The sequence below is a fragment of the Elephas maximus genome, chromosome 4 (genome assembly GCF_024166365.1).
Source record: "Elephas maximus indicus isolate mEleMax1 chromosome 4, mEleMax1 primary haplotype, whole genome shotgun sequence".
Taxonomy (NCBI): Eukaryota; Metazoa; Chordata; class Mammalia; order Proboscidea; family Elephantidae; genus Elephas; species Elephas maximus.
Genome location: NC_064822.1, coordinates 137361127 through 137370716, shown reverse-complemented (window position 1 = coordinate 137370716; position 9590 = coordinate 137361127). Strand labels below are relative to the sequence as shown.

General features: G+C 37.2%; 1 pseudogene; it reads left to right on the top strand.

Annotated features, from left to right (window-relative positions):
• Window positions 1-298: 298 nt before the first annotated feature.
• LOC126076461 (cyclin-G2-like) lies at window positions 299-1284 on the top strand (annotated as a pseudogene).
• The last annotated feature ends 8306 nt before the right edge of the window (window positions 1285-9590 follow it).

The window sequence follows — 9590 nt, the reverse complement described above, 5'->3', positions numbered from 1 at the left end:
TAAGAATATGATCAAGAAGAAGACATTTGCTTCAGCCTCTGTGCATGGTCTGGCATGGTCTCAGAGCTGTGGGGAAACCAGTGGTCTGGGGGGGCAGGTGCTACCAGCAGAAAGGTGGACACAGTTAGTGGCATGAAGCTTAGGCAGCAAGGTCTAGTAAGAGGCAGAAGTGATGGTGAAGGGCTGGATGCCAGTTAGGGGGCACCATTGAGTGGGAAGATCCCTGGCCCAGGAAAAAAAATCTGTGATGTCCCTTTTGCATACAGTTTTATCTGAACTATGACATCCCATTTCCCTCATGGAGAAGGATTTGGGAGGATAGGTCTTAGCAGGCTTTGAATAGGTCCAGGTATTTCAGGCTGTTGAAACTCTATCTGCATCAGGAACAGAGATTCCAACCCCATGAAAAAGAACTGAATTTGATGGAGCTACCCATGAAAATGCCATCACTTTGTGTTGAAGATAGAGAAATGACAAGGTAGACGATCTAAGGAGTTCAACCAACTTTTTTTTTGCACTGCAACTCTTATCCTGGCTGCTAATATTTTAGACAAATTCTTGGCTTTTATGAGGATGAAACCTAAAATTCATCTTTCGTTGGAGTCTGCTGTTTTTGTTGGCTGCCAGAATAGTTGAAGAAGAATGCAATGTTCTATTCATTCATGAAGTAATCCAGATTAGTCAATTTAAATGCACCTCTTCTGACAGGAAAAAAATGAAAAAATAATTTCAGAAAAATCCATAACTATGAGTTGGAAGCTACTACAGCTTTACTTTTTTTTTTTTTGCTTTTATTAGACTATTACACTTCATAATTCAAAAAGGAAAGAAATATTGATCTTTGATAAACTGGAAGTTCAGCCAAAAGCTTGCAATTTTTGACTAGCCTTTTCAAAAGTAAAACTGTCTATGTTAGCATTATGCTTTGTCACTCTGGAAGAAGAAACTTTGTAATTCATTGAATTATTAAAAAGTCCCCTGCTTTTTATAACCATTCAAAGATCAATGACACTGGGCAGAGATATTTTCTACATGCCTACTTGAATATTTTCTCTTCAATGTTGTAAACCACATCACAAGAAGTTGACCTGGATTGTTTCAAGTTGTGGAGCCCAGAGCCTCCAAGAGAGCTACTATGGTGTTCCTGAGTTGCCAACAATACCAGAGGGTATTTGTCCTGATGAAAGTCGATGTGAGGACTCTGAAGATATGAGTTGTGGAGAATAAAGTCTCAGCAACTCTCCACCTCAAATATCAAGAGAAGCACTTTCTTTTTCACCTTGAAATTAGCATAGTCTGTGCATTCCATCTTTGAAATCAAATCGTGCTGTGTCAGAATTTAAAGTGTGTATGTGGTTTCTAAGGAATAAATGGCAGAGTAGGTAACTTTCTCATCCAGTTCCCATCTAGGCAAGAATAGTATAGACCAGAACACCTGCCTTATATTTATTATTGAGCTTAGGTCTGGTTTTGTTTCTTATTTAATCATAAGCTATCAAATGGGTCAGGGCCTCTCAAAGAACTGAAAATACTTTACATATTAGCATTTTGTTTTCTTCTTCAAATTAAAATGATCTTTAGCTATTTGGGGGAGAAGAGAAGGGGCTGATGCCTTCAATTTACTACTTTTCGAGAGGATTTTTAAGATGTAGCTTATCTTAAGCTTTTAAAAAAGCCTCCTGGCATTTATTTAAACAGATTTGGAGTGTGCAAATACTTCTTTAGTATAGACAGTGGATGATCTTTTTAATACCTTAATTCAGATCCCCTCAACTTCACCCTCCATCTTCACCATTTCTCGTACCAGAGAATATGTTAATAAATGTCAAGAATATACCATCCTTTTATTTAATTTGCAATGCTCTATCTGATACGGACCATACAAAGTTATTGTTAAATGCTGTTGAAGAGTTCTGACTCATTGTGACCCCATATGTGCAGAGTAGAATTGCTCCATAGGATTTTCAACAATGTGACTTTTTGGAAGCAGACTGCCAGGCCTGTCTTCTGAGGTGCCTCTGTGTGGGTTCGAATCTCCAACCTTTAGGCTAGTAGTTGAGCACTTAACTGTTTGTGCCACCCAAAGAGTCTCTGCAAACTTAGGAGTTATAATATTGACATATCTGTTTCATTATGCAATGTCTTAATAGAGGTTTCAGCCAGGGTACAATTAAATAACAGGCTAAGACTGTTAGATAGTTGAATTTCCAACTGACAACAATTTCCTGGCAATGGGCTAGTCTTGCATGCACATACATAAAGTTGTGTAAGAAGTTGAACACAGCTAGAATACTATGCAACTGAGAAATATTGTTCAGGTAGCTCATTTTATCTAATTTCCTTACTTTAAAATACTGTATGATTGCATTTTCTTTGCTTTGGAATTAGTATTTCAAAAATAATTATATTAATATATGGGTGGTGAGATTTAATAAAAAAGTATCAAATTTTAGCTTTAAGCATATTGTTTAAATATGGTGGTGCAGTTATAAGAATGGTGATATATGAACTCTGTCCACAAAAGGTTTTATGTAGAGAAATGTTTTTTATTTATAAAATGTATATAAAATGCAAATATTAAAGATTAACTTAAATATTGATATTTTAACCTCATGTATAATGGTCTAGTGATTGGCTATAAATATAAATCATGTGTTTCTGTACCATGAATCACACATTGATGTTTTCCTTTTTATAGACTAATCATCCATTGGATGATTTTCTGACGAGAATCTTTTTGCTGTAGTAACGGATTACAACTTAATAAAATATTAATGAAGCATAAAATGTATGATTAAATAAAATAATTCAATACAACTTTTGGAAGATAAGAAAAGAACAAAGAGTCAATGAAGAAAATAAGAGAAAGAAGATAATAAAGGTAAATGCAGGAGGTACAACATGTGATTAGGTTTGTAATTCTGTTATAGGAAAGGAAAACAGAAGAAATGGATGGAATAGCAGAGGAATTATCAAATAAATGATACAAGAAAATTTCTCAGAACTGAGGGACACATGACCGTTGCCCTTCATGTGTTTGAAAGGGCCCGCCTTATACTTAACATTGTTGTTATTTGCCCTTGAGTTAATACCAACTCACAGTGACCCCATAGGACAGAGTAAAACTGCACCCAAGGGGTTCCTAGGCTGTAGTCTTTACAGGAGAAGATCACCAGATCTTTTTTTCCAGAGAGCAGCTGGTGGTTTTGAACCACCAACCTTTTGGTTAGCAGCTGAGTGCTTAACCACTGTGCCACCAGGTTTCCTACACTGAGCATAATGAATGAACAAAGACATTCAGACCACCTAAAATTATAGATTGGAGAATAATGGAGCACTGCGGGAGGGAGGTTCAGAGTAAAAAAGACTTGGTGATCTTTGATTATTGATAAGCATATGACTGGTCTTTGATTATTGAGAAGCATATTCTAGTTTTTTGAAAAAATTAGCAATGAAAACATAAGAAGGTAAACAAAAGGAAGAAAGACATAGAAATTAACTTGAGGAAAAATTAAGAGCTATATAAGCAAAGAAATACAATCCTAGTAGACTCCTTGGCTCTGTGTAAATAATTTACAGGATAATAAAAGAATACACACTATTACTTTAACTAAAGATTTTAAATAACTGTATTAGGAGGATGGATGGGAAGGGAGAAATTGGAGAAGGTGATGATTTAGAGAATTAATCCTTAACAGCCACAAGAGGTATTTAATAGAAGTTGGGTTGATAATAAAGACATTGCAGCATAAACATATTTAGAAACATTGAGGTAAATGCTAGAAAAATTGTCAAAGGAGTTGAATGTGGCTGCCTCCAAGGACCTGGACTGGGGTTGGGGAGGGATGGGGCTAGGACTGGAGTTATTTAATATAGCTATTTGGTGCTATATGATTTTTACTTCTGCATGTATATTACTTTGATTAAAATTAACAAAGAAGTTAATGTTTTAGTATGTTTTAAGGCATCTAAATCTAATTTTTAGGTATCTTTCTCATTTTATGAACACTAACGGACCCTAGGTGGTGTAAACACTTTGTGCTCAACTGCTAATCTGAAAGGTAGTGGTTTGAACCTACTCAGTGGTACAGTGGGAGAAAATGCCTGTCAATCTGCTTCCATTAAGATTATAACCAAGAAAATCCTGTGAAGCAATTCTATTCTGTAACACAATGGGCCACCATGAGTTGGAATCAATTTGACAGCAAGTAAAAACAACAGTGGAAACCCTGTTGGCGTAGTAGTTAAGAGTTCAACTGCTGGCCGAAAGGTCGGCAGTTTGAATCCACCAGGCACTCTTTGGAAACCCTAAGGGACAGTTCTACTTTGTCCTATAGGGTCGCTATGAGTCAGAATTGACTAGTCAGCAATGGGTAATAACAAAAAAAATCAACACTACATCCGATACTTACATATAATGTATATGAGAGAGCAATATTAATTTTACCTGCTTTTATGTTTTTCTTTGATAGGAATTTACCTCTACTATATGCTTCTTTTGGTATTCTCTGCTTTTGAATATACCATGAACTGCCAGAAGAATGAACAAATCTGTCCTGGAAGAAGCACAGCCAGAATGCTTGCTCCTTAGAAGGGAAGATGATGAAACTTTGTCTTTTGTACTTTGTACTTGTTATCAGGAGGAACCAGTTCCTAAGAAGGACATCACGCTTGGTAAAGTAGAGGGTCAATGAAAAAGAGGAAGACCCTCATTGAGATGGATTGACAGTGGCTGCAACAATGGTCTCAAACATGGCAATGAGTGTGAGGATGGCACTGGACCAGGCAGTGTTTCATTCTGTTGTACGTAGGGTCACTGTGAGTTGCCAACTGACAGGACAGCACCTAACAACAACAACAACAAATATGCTTCTTAAAAAAATAAGTATTGCATATCTGAGTATGTTTTACAGCATATGTATAAGAAAAAAAATCATGTGAATAAATAAATGGAATCTTTTGGCACAAAATGTATTTTAATCAAAGAACATTCTCACATGGCACAGAAAATTATGATAATTATTTGGCAGTTGGAGAAGCCAGCCGTCAAGAGAACATAGTAAATTTGAATTGTAATGCTTTGTGTATTAAGTCCTTGCACATGCCCAGTGTTTTGGTTTATGGCCACTATGGGCCTGTTGGGTGAAATTCATATAGTTTAGATAGTGACAGATAATTCAGTAGCCAGACCAAGCACATTGTACTACCTTTGTAGGGTTACTGTAAGAAATTAACACAAAATGAGCAGCTTAAAACAACAGAAATTTATTTTTTCTCAGTTCTGGAGAGTTGAAGCTCGAAATCAAGGCGTCAACAGAGCCATGCTCCCTCTTAAAAAGCTAGGGAAGCGTCTGTTCCATGCCTCTCTCCAAGCTTCTGGTGACTTCTGGGAAACCCCTTGAGTTCCTTGGTAGTAGATGATTGCTCCAAACTCTGCATCCATCTTCATATGGCATTCTCCTTTATATGTCTCTGAGTCTCCTCTCCTCTTCTTGTAAGGATACCAGTCATATTGGCTTTACACCCCACTCTAATCCAGTATGACCTCATCTTAACTTAAATAACTACATCTGCAAAAACTATTTCCAAATAAGGTCATATCCTAAAGCTCCAGGTGGGCATGAGGTTTGGGGGATACTATTGAACCCAATACATACCTTCATAGCCAAAGTTCTTAATAAAATAGCAAATTAAAAAAAAAATTAATGTATTCATTTTAGAAAAAAAATAATCTTGTTGAAATTTCTTGTATTTATTTTATACTTAGGTAATATTCTTAGTCAGAAATGCATATCAGTAGGAGAGGCAAAAGCATAATATTTTCAGTGCTTATCCACTCAATATGGGCAAGGCTCATGTTTGATATCACTTATTAATGGCTGTGCATTAATATTGCTTATTAATGGCTGTACCATTCCTGTACTGTGAACTGTTGATCATGGTTCAAGTCACTAACTGTCCTTCAGTCAATCTGTTGGGCTTCAACAAAGTTCAGTAACTAATCAGTAATGGTTTCTCACAGGCTTAGAGTGTAAGCAACTGCTTTAAGACGAAGTCTATTGTGTTCCATTCTCACAGGGTAAAAAGCTCAGCTGTGACCTCTTAGTTGCACAAATACCAATCCACAGGTAACAAGGGAAGTCAATTACAAGACTAGTCCAATTCTGATTTTGGTGATTCCTAATTAGTCGAGGCCAGACCAATCACAATAGAAATTCTTTTAGAGTATTGCATATCTATTGACTGTAAATTCTCAGTTAGGAATTAGATTTAATACTTTTCCCAAGATTAAAAATACCCAATCAAGGATATAAGAAAATAGATTTTAAAAAAGGCTTCAGAGGTAAGTATATTATGTTATAGTTTTCATTAAGAAAGCTCAAATTGTACAACATCTGAGTAGAAGAAATTCTCACTCTTGTGTAGATCACTAAGAATATTAATGTGAAAACTTGGTATTTCATTTCTTCCAGAAGCAATTCACAAGTAAGATTGCAATTCAAATTGATCCAAACACAGATGACTGTCCCTGTTCCAACTGTACAATAATATTGAAGTTAAGTGTTGGGAATTTGAGTGGAGTCATTTTCCAGCCACAGGAAACTTGTATATAAATTGTTCTGTGGTTAGACGTTTCATATTTGCATTCCAATTTAACATTTCATAGTACCACACACACTATGGAGCAAATAAGTAACATAATAAATAACTATAAAGGTTTCATCCATTCAAATTAATAGCATCTGGTAAGAACATCTATAAACTGAGAAACGTACTTAACAGAATTCAACAAATATTCATTGCATTAAATCAGTGGAGATAAAATTTATATCTTCAATTTAATGTTGACTAGATTGATTAGAGTTCCTTTATTTTATTAGGCAAGGTTCAATCTAGAAGTTCTTAATTTCAAATGGAGCAGATGAACCCAAATGTAGATTGCCTTCTCCCCCTGCAAGGTCTTATCCACTTACTAGGAGCAGTAACTGCATTTTAAAGCAATCTAAGATTTTTTTCTTTTCAACCAGCCTGGAACATAGCAATATATATGTATTTTTTAATTATTCATTGATTCTTTCTAGGGAGATTGTCTGCTTAACTAATTTTCCTCCACTGGTCACTGCCAACAATTTTCTAGGCATCAGAGAAAATTGCTTTCAGTCAGAAATAGAGAGAAAATGTATTCTTAGTTATCCAAGATACTTTTAGCATCATACGATTTGCATTACACAGCTTACCTTGAAAAAGTAAAGGATTCTTGTAACTCAATTCACCTACCCCTAAACTTTAAATCATGTTAAGATCATATTATTTAATCAAGTGAATAAAGGAGCATATTAAATGACATTCACATGTGCGTTTATCAAAACCTTAATTTCATACTAGTGGGACACACATCAGGAGTCAGTGCAGTGGTTAACTCAGCTGCTAGCCAAGAGTTGGCAGTTCAAATCCACCAGTCGCTCCTTGGAAGCCCTATGGGGCAGTTCTACCCTGTCCTATAGGGTCACTGTGAGTCAGAATTGACTCAGTGGCAATGGGTTTGGTTTCGTTTGGTTTTGACATTTCAAAAGAACACAGAAGGCAAGGGGCCATGATGACCACCGGTTAGAAGGTTTTAGGGAAACAATGTATACCATTTTTCTCCTTTTGTGGAGAAAAGTTTCAGAGAACCAAAACCACTTGCCTGATAAAAAGCCAAGATGGATATGTCATCCATCTAAATCTCTGCCAAAGTTTGTGTGTATGTGCCTACACTGTGTTGTTATCTATAGGTTTACATACCCAGAAAACAAGGTTTATATATAGCATTTAAAACTGTTGTAGTCGTTGTTAGGTGCCCTCTGGACGATCCCAGCTCATAGTGTTATCGGGTGGAAACCCCAGGTTCTTACCCTGCACGACTCCTATTGGCCAATTAATGAGAAACCCAGGTGGGAAAACAAAAAGACACCTTTATTTCATCGTAGAAGGAAATGGAGTGAGCGGGTGCTTACTGCTACTTTTAAAGAGGCTTACAGGTAGGGAGTTCATACAAGTTATCTCAGCAACATTCTTAATCATACTCTGCAGGCGCAATGGGGTTTCTATATAACTTCCAAGCAAAACTTCCAAGCAAAGCAGGACTCAAATGCAAAGCTGAGGTTGGAGGGAGCCCAGCAAAGGAAACGATTTTGCAATACAACACTGTAGTGGAGGAAGCCAGTTAAAGAATACAGCACTGTGGGGGTTCTGTCTGAAAAGCGACCCTATGTACAACAGAAGGAAACACTGCCAGGTCCTGCGCCATCCTCACAAGCATTGTTATGCTTCAGCCGATTGTTGCAGCCATTGCGTCAATCCATCTAATTGAGGGTCTTCCTCTTTTTCGATGACCCTCTACCAAGCATGATGGTCTACTCCAGGGATTGATCCCTCCTGACAACACGTCCAAAGTATGTGAGGGACGTAGTCTCACCATCCTTGCTTCCAAGGAGCATTCTGGTTGTACTTCCAAGATAGATTTGTTCATTCTTTTGGCAGTCCATGGTCTATTCAATATTCTTCGCCAACACCACAATTCAAAGCCATCAATTCTTTGGATTTGCTTATTCATCGGCCAGCTTTCACATACATATGAGGCGATTGAAAATACCATGGCTTGGGTCAGGTGCACTTTAGTCCTCAAGGTGACATCTTTACTTTTCAACACTTTAGAGAGGTCTTTTGCAGCAGATTTGCCCAATGCAATGCATCTTTTGATTTCTTGACTGCTGCTTCCATGAGTGTTGACTGTGGATCCAAGTAAGATAAAATCCTTGACAACTTCAGTCTTTTCTCCATTTGTCATGATGTTGCTTATTGGTCCAGTTGTGAGGATTTTTGTTTTCTTTATATTGAGGTGTAATGCATACTGAAGGCTGTGGTCCTTGATCTTCATCAGTAAGTGCTTCATGTCCTCTTCAATTTCAGCAAACAAGGTTGTGTCATCTGCTGTTAATGAGTCTTCCTCCAATTCTGATGCCCCATTCTTCTTCGCATAGTCCAGTTTCTTGGATTATTTGCTCAACATACAGACTGAATAGGTATGGTGAAAGGATACAACCCTGATACATACCTTTCATGACTTTAAACCTCACAGTATCCCTTTGTTCTGTTCGAACGACTGCCTTTTGATCTATGCACAGGTTTCTCATGAGCACAATTAAGTGTTCTGGAATTCCCATTCTTCGCAACGTTATCCAGGTAAACATCTTTGTGGTATTCTCTGCTTTCAGCCAGGATGCACCTGACATCACCAATGATATTCCTGGTTCCACGTCCTCTTCTGAATCTGGCTTGAATTTCTGACAGTTCTCTGTCGATATATTGCTATAGCTGCTTTTGAATAATCTTCAGCAAACTTTTACTTATGTGTGATATTAATGTTATTGTTCGATAATTTCCACATTTGGTGGGATCACCATTCTTTGGGAATAGGCATAAATATGGATCTCTTCCAGTCGGTTGGCCAGGTACCTGTCTTCCAAATTTGTTGGCATAGACGAGTGAGCACTTCCATCGCTGGCTGCATCCATTTGTTGAAACATCTTAACTGGTATTCCATTAAT